The sequence below is a fragment of the Petaurus breviceps genome, unplaced genomic scaffold (genome assembly GCF_028583685.1).
Source record: "Petaurus breviceps papuanus isolate PSGF00001 unplaced genomic scaffold, PetGlider_PUasm1.0 355, whole genome shotgun sequence".
NCBI lineage: Eukaryota > Metazoa > Chordata > Mammalia > Diprotodontia > Petauridae > Petaurus > Petaurus breviceps.
In genome coordinates this window covers 2884982-2899340 of record NW_027186289.1, presented here as the reverse complement: position 1 = coordinate 2899340, position 14359 = coordinate 2884982, and the positions used below count along the sequence as shown (strand labels likewise).

The 14359-nt window shown below is 41.6% G+C and overlaps 1 protein-coding gene and 1 pseudogene across 1 annotated transcript in view; both read right to left on the bottom strand.

Annotated features, from left to right (window-relative positions):
* Nucleotides 1-14359, bottom strand: part of LOC138168177 (KRAB domain-containing protein 4-like) — a 367151-nt gene that overhangs the window by 38538 nt on the left and 314254 nt on the right. The gene's annotated exons all lie outside the window — the stretch shown is intronic.
* Nucleotides 3812-14359, bottom strand: part of LOC138168204 (zinc finger protein 850-like) — a 63567-nt pseudogene continuing 53019 nt past the window's right edge.

The following is a 14359-nucleotide window of genomic DNA, read 5'->3' as shown; positions in this document are numbered from 1 at the left end:
CAGGAGAACACTGTACACAGTAACAGCAAATATGTGTGATGATGTAATGAGAATGTAAGTTTTTAAGAGCTTCCCTGCCCCTAGGCTAAAGTGCACCTGGAGCCTGTGGTGGGAGGCTTGTTTCTCAGGAGATACTTTTTTGATTGGGCAGTGGGTCAAGAAGGTTGTTACATTCTCTGAGCCAGAAGGCTATATAAGCCCTGATTTGAGGCTTTGTTTTGGGGCTCACTTTGAGAAGTGTTCTGTGATTTGATTAGATGAGACTCTGGGAAGCCGTTGTTGAGAGCCCCCCGGCTTTGAAAAACCCAGATGTTGATGGTAACTGTGATTTGGTATGGATGTAATGGTTGGACAGTTTGGAAACCTGTCTGCTTGATCTGTTTCTCTGTCTTGATAATTCTGTATACTCTGAAGTTCAGGGTGCTGACCTTTTTCCCCTGAACTAGGTAAATGATATGTTTTTTGACTGATTAAAGTAAGCTCGTTAACCCATTTTAAGTTGCTTTCCTTTAGGAAAGCAGATCTAAGAACCTGTGTTGGCAGCCACCCCGGAGATGCTGGGGTGCTTGCCGCTACAGATGATCAGCTATGATTGACTTAGCTCTTCTCATGTGGAAAATGCCATCCACATCCATACAAAGAACTGATAAGAGTCTGGATGCAGATTGAAGCATAGTATTTTTACTTTTTTTTCCCTTTTGTTCTGTTTCTTCTTTCACAACATGACTAATGTAGAAATGTCTTACATGATTGCACACAAATAACCCTATACCAAATTGCTTGCCGTCTTGGTGAAACTCAAAATATTATAAAAATGTTAAAATTGTCTTTATGTGTAGTTGGAAAAAATAAAATATATGTGTATATATGTGTGTGTGTGTGTGTGTGTGTGTACTTAAGTGAGGATGATAAAAGCACCCTCTTAGCACCACTAGGGTTGTTATGAGGATCAAATAAGATCATTATTATCATTAACACCACCACCATCACCCCTAAAGACATGACTAGAAGAGGAGCCTGGCCTTCAAGAAATCACTTGGAAAAAAAAACTGCCCAGATCTCTTTAGAATGTAAAGTGAAAATGGAAATGGAAGGAATCCACAGATTACTGCCCGGAAGAAACCCCACAATGAAAACTCACAGGACAATATTACCCAAATAGCACAAGCATCTAGAAATAATTTAAACACTAAGGAGCCACAATCAGGATCACACACAACTTAGCAGCCGTCACTAAAAAGGAAGAGAGAACTTGGCACATTCTAGAAGACAACCAAGAATAACTTACCCACCAAAAAGAAGTATAATCCCATAAATGGGAAACGTGTCACTTTAATGAAATAGAGGGCTTCCAACCATTGCTGATGAAAAGACCAGGGCAGCAGAGACACTCTGAAATTCAGAGTCAAGGGAAACACAAATCAAAGACTAAACATGGATAAACTGCTTCCTTTTCATATGGGAAGATGATAAATGAGTTCCCTCTAAAACATCATCAGGCATGATAATATTTAGAAGGTCTAGGAGCTGAAGCTTGATGATCTTAAAAGAATGGAAAGGGAAGAGGGATGGTGGACAGGGGAGAAGGGAGGGAAGGTTAGAGAAAGTTATCTCACAAAAATGAGATGTGTAGGCCTATACAACAGAGGAGGATCAAGTGGAGGAAACAAATGACATTTGAATCTCACTCTCATCTAAACTGATCAAAGAGGAAAGAAAGATTTGGGCACATAAATACATCTCATTAACACAGAAAGATAAGGAACAGGTAGAAGGCAGAAAGAAAGTGGATTAAGGAAGGAAGGAATCTTAATCATAATAAATTAAATTATGTTTAAAAACATTTATATCTCTTTTCACAGAGATGAAGAATTAGAAACTGGGGAGAATGTCTGGACAAGTGAAGGTATATTAATTCGACAGATTATAACTGTTTTAAGAAAATATCAAGGGGAGAGTTTCACTGCAACTTGAAGTACAGTGAGCAGAGCCAGCAGAATTTAAATAATTAAAAAATATATTTTTAAAGTAGAAAAACTATTGACTTAAATACTCTAATACAATGGTAAATCACAGCTCCAGAGGATAGGTGATGAAATATGCTACCTACCACTTGACAAGAGATGACAAACTCAGAGTGCAAAACAAGATACTTTTGGGACACAGACAAGGCAGGAATATTGTCCTTAATTACATATGTTTGTAATGAGTGGGGCGGGGGAGGAATTTTCACTTATTAAAAATAGTAAAAAGATAAGGAAACACATTCAGGTAGCTTTCATAACTGTGTCTTGGTCTGAGATATCTTAAGAAATAGATAATTCTAACTACATAAAATGAATAAAATAAATGAAGATCAAATTACAAGAGAATTTGAAACATGCAGAAAGTAATTTATATACAAGATATGGAGAGAACTGACACCTACGTGTGCCCAGAGCCATCACCAATCGACAAGTGCTGAAATGACAGCAAGTTCTCCAAAGTCCTGACATATGAATGACAACAAAGTGGGGCATGAACGCATGCGCCAAAGCACTGATAATAAAAGAAAGGCCTTTAAGAGAGTTTGGGCATTTCTTGGCATCCCTTCAAAATTGATGAAAATTACAAAAAGGAAACCATCAATATTCGACATTTTTAATCTGAAATTCACAAACATGAAATAAAAGGAATATTTTATAACAACGTCCAACAGAAAATGAGGACCACACATGAAAACAATCTCTAGTGCGGACAGCTTGATTTGCCAATTGAGTAATTTAAAAATTTAACACTTTCAAAGCTGTCCTCAGTCCTTCTGTTCTATTTTGTATTATTAAAATCCATTTCTATTTTCTGCCAGTCTACTTTCCAGCATTTCCAGCATTCTGTAGTGGTTGGTAAGTACTAGCCCCATTGTATAGGTCTTTGATTAAACACGAGGTTACTATACTCACCTTTCTTTTGTACATTACACACCTGATAAATTTCTCAAGATCATTTTTTTTTTTAAGTAAGAAAAAAATTGCCTGAATAACTACTGCTTTCTTGGACATTTTCAGACTTGTTCCTGCTAGGCTTCCTTCCTAGATTATACTGTAGGAAAGAGACATAGGAATGTAGTTTTAATGAGAACACATATTCAGAGCTGGAAGGGACCATCAAAGCCACTGACTCCAACCTCATTCTTCAGATGAGCAAAGTGAAGCACGGAGAGGTTGTTCCTTGGCCAGACTCTCAGAGCTAGGGAGCATCTCATTCTAAACCTAGTGCCCTGTGCATTACAACTCCTGCTTTTCTGTGCTTGTTCTAAATGTCAGTTTGCATAAAAGAGAAAGTGACTAACCTGTCCGTGTTACAGCCTGCTGACTTGACCATGAGACTTAGGACCCAAGTATTACTCATTGTTGACAAGCATTTCCACAGCAATTTGTCTCGCAAAGCATTTTACAAACAGCATCTCATTTAATCCTCAGGAGGCAGTTACTCTTATTATTGTCCTTCTACATATGGGGAAATTTGGGAAGAAACAGGCCGGGCGACTTGCCCAGATTCACACAGCTAGTAAGTCTCAAAGAATGAATTTGAAATCTGGACAAGTGGCTACAGGCAAGGCACCATGTCCACTGTGTCACTTAGCTGCTTAAAGAAAGCATTACAGAAATAAATGTTCAACAGTCACCAAAATATTTATATGAGGACTTTTTGTGCCATCAAAGAACAGGAAACATTAGTGAGTACCAATTAATTGGGAAATGGCCAAAAAAAATTGAAGTATGAATGCTATGAATTATTGAGTAGTGACAAACATCAGGATTTCAGAGAAAAATTTGTTACATTTATAGGACTTTATTCACAGTATTAAACTTGGGGTGTTCAATGAGGTTTCTTAATTTAGGAAGTCTGTGCTGCAGCGAGAAACCTTCTTGTATTAATTAAATACTTGAGTTTTATCTCTAACATGATTTCTCCAAAGTATAATCAAGTAGGAACTCTAGGTGAAGAAAAGCACTTTCCATAATCATTGTCTGTATATACCTTCATTCCAGTATGAATACTCTGTTGTCAACTGATGTCAGTCCTCCAGAGAAAAGCCTGCCCCCTTTGACAACATTCATAAGTCATCTCTCCATTAAGAATCCTCTTATGTAAAGTAAGAGATGATCTCTGGTCTGAGTCCATATAGAGCTATCCTCAGAATGATTTTTCTAATGCTGAACAAGCTCTGTAAGGCATTTCAATGCCTATCCTCATTCATTATAGTGATAAGATTTCTATCTAATTTGCTAATGGGAAATAGAGGATGACTCATGCCTGAAGGCTTTACAACGTTGATTATATTCCTAAAGTTTCTCTTCATTGTGGATTCTCTGATGGGCAGAAAGACCAGAGCGGTATCTGAAAACTTTTCCACATTGATTACATTTATAAGGTTTTTCTCCTGTGTGGATTCTCAGATGGGCAGCAAGATTGGAGTTACATTGGAAAGCCTTCCCACACTGATTACATTCATAAGGTTTCTCTCCTGTGTGGATTCTCTGATGTATAGTAAGACTAGAACTGCTTTGGAAAGCTTTTCCACAATGACTACATTCAAAGGGTTTCTCCCCTGTATGGATTCTCTGATGGGCAGCAAGATGAGAGCTGTATTTGAAAGATTTTCCACACTGATCACATTCATAAGGTTTCTCTCCAGTGTGGATTCTCTGATGGACAGCAAGCTTAGAACTCTTTTTGAAAGCCTTGCCACATTGATTACATTCATAAGGTTTTGCTATAGTGTGGATTCTCTGATGTGCAGCAAGACTGGAGCTGCATCTGAAAGCCTTTCCACACTGATTACATTTATAAGGTCTCTCTCCAGTGTGAACTCTCAGATGTTTAGCAAGACTGGAGCTGCATTGGAAAGCCTTTCCACACTGACTACATTTATAAGGTTTCTCTCCAGTGTGCATTCTCTGATGTGTAGCAAGACCAGAGCGGAATCTGAAAGCCTTTCCACATTGATTGCATTCATAAGGTTTCTCTCCACTGTGGATTCTCTGATGTGTACCAAGATGGGAACTCTGTGTAAAAGCCTTTCCACACTGATTACACTCATAAGGTTTCTCTCCAGTATGAATTCTCTGATGGGAAACAAGACGGGAGTTGTTTTGGAAAGCTTTTCCACACAGATTACATTCAAAAGGTTTCTCTCCAGTATGGATTCTCTGATGGGAAGCAAGACCAGAGCGGAATCTGAAAGTCTTTCTACATTGAGTACATTCATAAGGTTTCTCTCCAGTGTGGATTCTCTGATGGGCACCAAGATGAGAGCTTTGTGTGAATGCCTTCCCACATTGATTACATTCATATGGTTTCTCTCCAGTGTGGATTCTTTGATGGGAAGAAAGACGGGAACTGCTTTGGAAAGCTTTTCCACAATGAACACATTTATAGGGTCTCTCTCCACTATGAATTCTCTGATGGCCAACAAGGAGTGATCTGTAGCAGAAGGCCTTCCCACACTGATTACATTCATAAGGCTTCTCTCCAGTGTGAACTCTCTGATGGCCAATAAGGAGTGACCTGTAGCAGAAGCCCTTCCCACATACATTACACTTATAAGGTTTCACTTCAGTATGACTCTTCTGATGTCTAACAAGATCTGGGTTCCAATAAAAGCTTTTCCCACACTGATTACAAGCATATGTTTTCATCCTACTGTGAAATGTAGGATGGTAAGGAAGAGATGAGAAGCTTGTTGCATTTTCACTATATTCATAAGGTTTCTTTCGAATATGCATTTTCTGATGGCTACTGATCTTAGAGTTCTGGCTAAAGGCCTTTCTTCCTTCATTACCTATATGAAGCTTTTTGCCAGGATAACTCTTCTGATGTTTAATGAGGTCTGAACTCAAGCTGAAGGCCTTTTCCAATTGACTACCTTGATATAGTTGCATTTCAGGAAGATTCTCATGGGACTGAATAAGCTCTACCTGTTCAGTAAAGCATTCTCTATATATACTGTACTGAAAACAGTCATTCCTTGGGGTCATTGCCTTACAGTGACTTAGGGCTGAATATGGTGTCAAAGCCTTTCCAACTTCATCAAATTCACTGGGATTCTTGGGATTTTTATCTACCTTGATATCAGAGTCAGAGATTTCTATAAAATTTAAGTCATAAGGACCAACACCCATGAAGCTCTGCTGGCAAGATTCTTCCACAGAAATGCTCAGGTTTTCAGGAGTCTCACTCACTTCAAAGCTGGCCAGTGAATCTGAAGAAAAAAATAAACAGATGTATACACAGACACACACAAATATAACTATATCCTCTTTCCTCAGGCAGCAGAAAGGAAACTGATTTTTCTTCTTTTTCCCCAGTCAAAAAAGAAAAGGTTTAAAATTTGCATTCAAGGAAGAAATCATTTGAAAACATCATTAGCTCTCAATTGCAGTGTAATTTAACTCACTAAGAGTTTCACACATAATAACACTGGATTTTCACAAGAGACCTTCCATTCAGGCAGGACAGAATTCCCATTATACTTCACAACTCAGGCCAAGAGCTAAAGATGGCTGAGTGACAGGCCCAAGATCATTCAAACAAAGGAACAAGGAGGAAAGTCCTTACCTTCCTTGCAACAACCACCAGATTCCCTGGAAAGTCTCTGGGGTCATGATGACCTGCACATCCCGATTTCACATCACAGGCTATGAGCTGAGAATGGCTGAGTGACATGACCCAGATCCTTGCAACCAAGACTAGAACTCAAAGCCCCATGACTAAGGGGGGAGGGGGGGGGCTCTTTCCACAGCACTAGGTGACCTTTCAATACTTTCTTCAGAAGACTTTTTAAAAATTTGTACTTTTTATTTTGTCAGTCTCAGGTAATCTTTCTGCTTTTCTGTACTTACCAGTTCTGATGCACTATCACAGTCATTCTTTATGAATTTTATATGCTAAGCTGAAAAACGGGTCCACTCTTTTTAACAGTTATATTCAACTTTTCTTATAATCTAGTAAGACCAATAGATATTTTGCATTTGCTGCACATATGCTAAATGTTCACCTTATTTCATTATCTATTAAATCATTAAATATAATAATTAACCTGATAAACCCTTTTAATCTAATTTTTTTCTGTTTCCATGTCTGAGACCACAACATGACTGCCAACCATTTTTTTCTGTTCTCCTGAGGTATAGCAAACTCTGTTTTAGCCCATCACTTCTTTAAGATAGCCATTATCCATATATATTTTTTAAATTTATCTTCAAATTCCAAAAGGTCATGATGGGGCACACAAAGATTTTGGTGTTAACAATGTGATAACATTTGGTGTTAACAACAGTGATAACATCAAACTCTATTTCTGACTATGTGCAACCAATTCTTTCCATTTCTCAACCTGACATCAAATTGTTACCAAACTGCCAAAGAGCTGACACAAGTACAAGTACAAGCCACTTAGTGAACAGTCACAGGGAGGCACAAACTGCACTACAGTATTCCCCTCCTTCCAAGGTGACCTATAATCTTCATCTCATTAGTGCTGCAATTATCACACCAAAGTGTTACCAATGGTCTGTTCTTCCAGTGTTTATGGCAGATCTTTGAAAAACATGATCACCAGGAATTCACATCACAAACGATCTTGAAACCATCATGAACCATCACATTCTACAAACAGACTTTACCTATTTCGGTGTTAAGGCTACTTTCTGATTTGAACTTATTTTCTGTTTATGTTACTATTCTTCTAGCTAGAGGATGTTCAAGGTAACTGGTTGACAAGTCAGTCATTCTATAGAGTTTCTGAAAGAGAGCAACCACTCTGCCAACGGCAGAAAGAAGAAAGTGAAGACTGAAGAAGTCTTTACTTACAAAGGTTGTTTTATCCACTTAATACATTCTTGTCAACAGTCAATAGAAAAATACACCTTTTATTTATCAACTAGCCATTCATTTTATCAACTAGTTTGGGGACTAAAAACACACAATGAATTTCAATCTCTCAACAAGAAAAGCTGCAAAATCCTCCTACCATTTTCTGACTCATCCGTGCATGAGGAAGCATTTTCACTGTATTCTGGTTATCAGTCAGAAGCCAACTGGTAGCAGAGTGGATAGAGTTGAACTCAGCAGTCAGAAAGACTGGTATTCAAATTCTACCTCAGATACTTGCTAGCACTGTTACCTTAAGCAAGTCATGACATCTGCCTGCCTCTGCTTCCTCAAACTACCTACACTTCAGCACTATCGAGAGGATCAAATGAGAAAATGTCTACTAAGCACTTAGCCCAGGAAAAGGCACATAGGCAAAAATACTGGCAAGGTCTGACATGTTTACAAATGAAGAAACTGAGGCAAATCAGGTGAAGCGACTTGTCACATAGCTACTAAGTGTCGGAGGCTAGATTTCAACTTAGTTAGAGTCTTCTGACTCCAGCACTGGCCTTCTATCCACTGAGCCACCTTCTGGACAAAATCTGGGACCAAAATCTAGAACCAAATCTGTATTGTGAAAATGGACCATTTTCCTCTTTCTGTGATCCCTTTAGTTCACTGGTAAAGTAGCAATCACTGAGTGAAAAGGCATGCAGTGGAGTGCGTTTAGGGCCATAGTTCCAAAAGGTAACACAGAATGCCATCCTTCCATTTTAATGCTTTGTGAAGCCTTGTGTCAAGGGTCTTTCTTATAGACATGCTGTTGGTTTCTGCTTTCTAATGCATTCTGCAAGTCTCCTGTTTTTGTAGGTGAATTCATCCCATTTACATTTTATTATGAGAAGTAATTATGTTTTCTCCTTGATATCCTGTGATATTTCCACTTTGCCTCTGCCTCTGTCCTTAGAGGTGGGGGAAGGGAATGAGATCCACACCAGTAATTGATCACTGAAATGGCCTGCTCCCCACTCCTCACCCCACCCCATCTTCCATCCATTCCAGTACCAGATGACACTCTCTTAAAAGTTTCTTATCCGGGGTGGCCAGGTAGCACAGCGAGTAAGAGCACCGGCTCCAGTGTTGAGAAGACCTGGAGATCGAATCCCGGGCTCAGACACTTACTGGCCGTATAACCTTGAGCAAGTTACTTAGCCCCAATTGCTTTAAAAAAAAAAAAAAGAAGTTTCTTATCCTCTTCTCTCCCCTATCTGAAGCTTCCTCTTTGGTACAAAGTTGTTTTCCGCCATGAGGCAGCCAGGCAGCACGATGGACGCGCACCTGCCTGGAGTCAGGAAGACCTGAGCTCAAACCCAGACTCGGACACTTGTTACCTATGGGACCCTGAGCAGGTCCTGGGGTTTGCCTCTGTTTGTGTCAGTCTTCTTATCTCTAAAAGGAGCACAGCACCCACCTGCCAGGCTGGAAGTGAGGATCCAAGGAGACATTTGTGAATTGCCTGGCCCTTCGCTATTGTTTTTTATTATTACTGTGTTTTGACTCAGCCCTTCTTCTTAAGCTGCTGCTCTCCACTGGCTTTGTCTGATTTCCTTCTAGACCTTCATTTACTTCCATAACAAAATGCCCTCCCTTTTCTGGTTCAGCTGAGAGTGAGGTTCATGATCTGTTACTTCTCACCATTTCCATGTCTGTAGATAAGATGGGGAGCTCCTGGACAACAAGGGCTGTCTTCTACCTTTCTTTCAATCACCAGAGGTTAATACAGTCCCCAGAACATAGCAGGTACTTTATCAATGTTTACTGACTGGGCCCATGGCTGATGCCTCATTCCCTGCACTCAATTGCAGGTTCTGACCTTAGACCTGTTTCTCTTTCTTATACCTTATAGCTCATCACCTATAAGCAATTACCTCTGTCTATGTCTAACTTGGATAGGACCTGACCAGACCAAATACTGGAGATCACAAAGGCACCTAGGCTTCCACAGGGTCTGGTTCTATGGGTGCCTGGGCATCTCTATCTCCCAACTCCCTAGCCTTAGGGAGGTCACCTACAAGAGTTGGCTCATTTATTTTCTAAGAATAAAGACAAAGACTGGAACAGGAAAGGGACCTAGAAGACTTTTGCAAGCCTTAATATTTTATTACTACTTCCAAATAAGTCAGTGACCTTCTTTCCTACCCACACAGTGCTAAAAGGAAACAGAAAAAATCATGAAATTGGACTATATGGGTCAACTACAAATTTAGGGAATCCAATTATATTTCTTTAGCTGACTCCCTATCCCAGAAACTACAGGAAGTTTTCCAGATCTTTTCATTGCTCCCAGACTCTCTCATTTGGTTTACTTCCCCCCACCCACTCAGCTAAACCCCTGACCTCCTATTTTGCTGAAGAAAACTGGACACTTACCAAGACTGCTCTTACCTCCTCCACATCTCAAAATGCCATATTTTCCTCAATTGCCCTGGTCTCACAGGAAGAGGCAGCCCTTCTGATCGCCATGGCTAACACCTTTACATGCATAAATGGCCCCAGTCTATTCCAGCTTCCCCCTCGCTTATTGCCTCCTGTGTCATCCCTATTTTTCCTCTAATTTTTATCTCTCCCTGTTTACTGGGTCCTTCCCCACTGCAACAAATAAAACCATGTCTCCACGATCCTCATAAAGGCTTCACTCGGTCCATCTATCTTCACTGGACAGTGGCTTTTATCTTTTCTTCCATTCAAGGTTAAATGCTTAGACAGGGTCTTCTAAAAGTAGTGTTTCTAACTCCCTCCCTCTTAATTTCTTCAAAACGTTTCTGTACTTCAGCTTCCAACTTCAGTGACCAAAGGAAACTGCTCTCTGCAAAGTCACCCAGAATGTCCTCACTCCTTCCGCCCATTGTTTCTTGTCTCAGTTCTCATCCTTCTAGGCTCTCTGCAGCTTCTGTCACAACCACTCCCCTTTCCTCCTCTCTTGGCTTTGCTGACAGAGCGCTCTCCTCCTACGATGTCCAAAGCTAAGCTCGTTAGCTTCTCCCCAAACTTACCCTCTTCCTGCTTTCCCATTTCTATTCAGGGTAGCCAGGCATCCCCCTCCCCATCATCCAGGACTGTAACCTAGATGTCATCATCTCACACACTCAATCCCCCTCCCCCATATCCAACCCCATGGAAAGTACAGTTGAGTCTACCCTGGTGAGAATCTCCTTCTCTCCCAACATTGCCACTTTCTTGGTTCAGTCCCCGGTCATCTCACTCATTAGACACTGCAAGTCTTCTGGTTGGCCTCATTGTGCCGAGTTTCTCCCTTGTCCCCTCCATCCTCCACCCACTTTCAAATTCATCTTCCCATAATCCTCTTCAGATCATGTCACTGCCTGCTCCCTAAACTTCCCTGGCTCCCCATCCCCAGGATCAAATACAGGATCCTCTGCCTGCCTGTTCAAACCCTCCATCATCTGCCCCCTCCCACCACCCCAGCCTCCTTTCACTTTACTGCCCCTCCACATGTGCAGTCATCCGTGGCTCAGGCCTCCTCTTTCTTCCTGGACCAGGACACTCCATCTCCTGGCTCCATGTTTTCTCTGGCTGCCCCTCATGCTGGCTCTGGTTTCCCTGACGTCCCACCTGAAACCCCTCATTCTACAATAAGTCTTCTCCAGTCCTCCTCAGTCTCAGTGCCTTCCCTCTCCTGATTTTGTCCTGGATGTAGTGGGTTTCTACAGAGTGGTCTGCCTGTTGTCTTCCCCACGAGACTGAACTCCATGAGAGCAGGGTTTCTCCCCTGACTTTCTTTGTACCCCAGGTGCTTACCGCAGGGTCTGGTACTTGGTAGGCATTTAATAAAAGCGTGACTTGAAGAAAAGCTAGGAAAGTGTTCATACTGGAGCCTTCAGCCCTTCTTGGATCATTTCCAGAGGGTCTATGCTCCAAAGCTCCAAACAATGACTTCTTAGAGGATCACAGACATCACCAGAAGGGAACTGAAAGGTTATTGAGTCCAAACACCTCATTTTACAGATGGAAAAGCTGAGGCTCACAGGTTCAGTGACTTGCCCTGGATCACGTTGCTTAAAAGTATCTAAAAAGGAATTCCAAGTCAAGTCTTCTTGTCTCCATGTCTAGCGCTCCCTTCACTATAACACATAACAGCCCTGACACACTCGCTTTCATCTCACTCACCTGGACAAGAGCTCCTTGGGCCTTTTGGCTCCAGAATCCATGGTGCTTCCCCTCTCTGGAAATAGGAGACCAGATCTTCTCTGGCCACTGGAAGCCCTGGGCATGGGGAGCACAGAAATCATGAGGATGGAGAGAAATCTGTAATTGGGTCCTCTTTAGGGAATGGGGACATGCACGCCAGGCCCACAGGATGGTTCCCAGGACTCTTCAAGGATGGTTTCCAGTGACTGTGGGGATCTTTGGAGAGGGGATCACTGGTCATGCAGCCAAATGGGAATCAGAAAATTCTGTCTTTGTTAACCTCTTCCATAGAAGGATGGGTACACTCCATAACTTTCATTATTTAGCATTTTTTACAGCTGGTAGTGCAGTGGTGAGAGCCCTGGGACTGGAGTCAAGGAGGCTTGATTCCAAAGCCAGTCTCAGACACTAAGTAACTGGTTGCTCCTGGGCAAATGCCTTCCCTTATGTGAGCCTCAGTTTCCTCAACTATAAAATGGGGATGATGGGTCCAAACTAAATGTTGCAAGGATCAAATGAGAAAATATTTATAAATTACTTGGCCTAGTGCCTGACACATGGTAGGTGTATATAAATGCTTATTCTCTTCCCTTCCTTCCCCCCCCCCCCCATCTGGCCTGGAATTTGAGGGAAGAATCAAGGAAGGATAAGGATAAAGTTGCTAACGGGGGATTAGTAGCAAGGAGCTACCAAGTTACACTTGTTCACAAGATCTTTGTAAATACTAGGCCTATCCCAAAGAGGAAGGGATTGCCTTGGCAGGAACAGGGCTCCTTTCACTATTCATCTTCAAGGAAGTCGCATGAGCAGTTTTGAGATTTTGTGGACAAAATTAAGGCCAAGTTGGGGGTTAACCTAGACAGCCTCTGAGATTAACTACAAAAACAAGAATCTTTCACTCTGGGTTGAGTTTTGACCTGAAGCTACATAAAATAACAAAGAGACAATTTCAGGAGCAACAAAGGAAAGTCCTAAACATAATTTAAAGACCTTTCACAGGAAAACCAGGGAGCAGAAGGACCCAGTGGAGAGACAAGCACTTTTGCCTCCTGAATAACTGATAAATGCTCAAACCCTGCACACGAGGGAGGAAATGAAGCCATTCCTTTGATGGTAGATTGAGTTACCAGAGGAAATGCTCCTTACCCAGGGACAGCAGGTTCTGGGCATTCTCCAGCATGACCTCCTTGTACAACTCCTTCTGAGGATGGTCCAAGAGGCCCCACTCCTCCTGGGTGAAGTCCACAGCCACATCCTTAAATGTCACCAACTCCTAAACCATCAAATGTCACAACATTTAGAGCTGAGACTCCAGAATTCATCTGGTCTCAATTCTCATCAACTTAGAGGAAACTGAAGCACAGAAGGGATCTGCCCAAACTCCTATCACCTTTATGAGTGTCAGAGCCAACGCTTGAAACCACAATAACAGCGAAATGGAATGTTCAGAAAAGCAGTTTCTATTTGAAGTGAGAATCATGCTGATTAATAAAAGCCAGGAAAATGGATGTCTTACTACGAAGTGCTTCTCCCTATGGAACCAAGAGAAGGTATGTGCCCTATTGGGGAGGTATGAGAATCTGTGGAGGAGAAAGAGGAAAAGGGGGCATGAAATTCCTCCTCATCAGAAGCATCATAAGTGATATGCTACGAAAACTGCATGAAGACTTTGTGAGAAGCTGGCAAGCACAGAACATTCTGGGGAGAAAACCTTATCTGTGATCACTGAAGAGAGAACAAAGAAAAGGCAATCATCTAGCTAATGCCCTAAAAAGCTGAAATAGTCTCATCTAGGTGAAAGCCCTGAAAGGGTTCTGAAGAGAGAATGCTCACAATCTGGGCTGACCTGAGCGGGGTGGGACTGGACTGTTTCCAGCCAAGTGAAGAAGAGTCATCTATCATTTTACCCAAGATTCCAGGTGACACTAGGCATGATGTACTATGGCCAAAACATCTTCTGTCTTGGCATTGTGATTGCTTTCTCTTGTTAATGACACTTAGCCCTTTATGAGAAATAGATTATCTAAACAGACCTCGAGAATATTGGGGATCGAGAGCCAAGAGAAAGAGCTAATAGGCAGACTGAGGCCACAAGAGGGTGGCCACATCTGCAGAGCCAGTGAAGCCTGGCAGGGGTCATCACCACCCTTCCAACCCGCATGCAGAGCGTGAGTGTGGCTGAAGCACTTGGTTTTTGATGCTCTTTCTTCCATTTCCAGCACTCCTTTTTTTTCAGAGGTTACATTATTTTGGAGTCCCTCAAACTTATAACCTTTAACTTCCTTTTACTGGA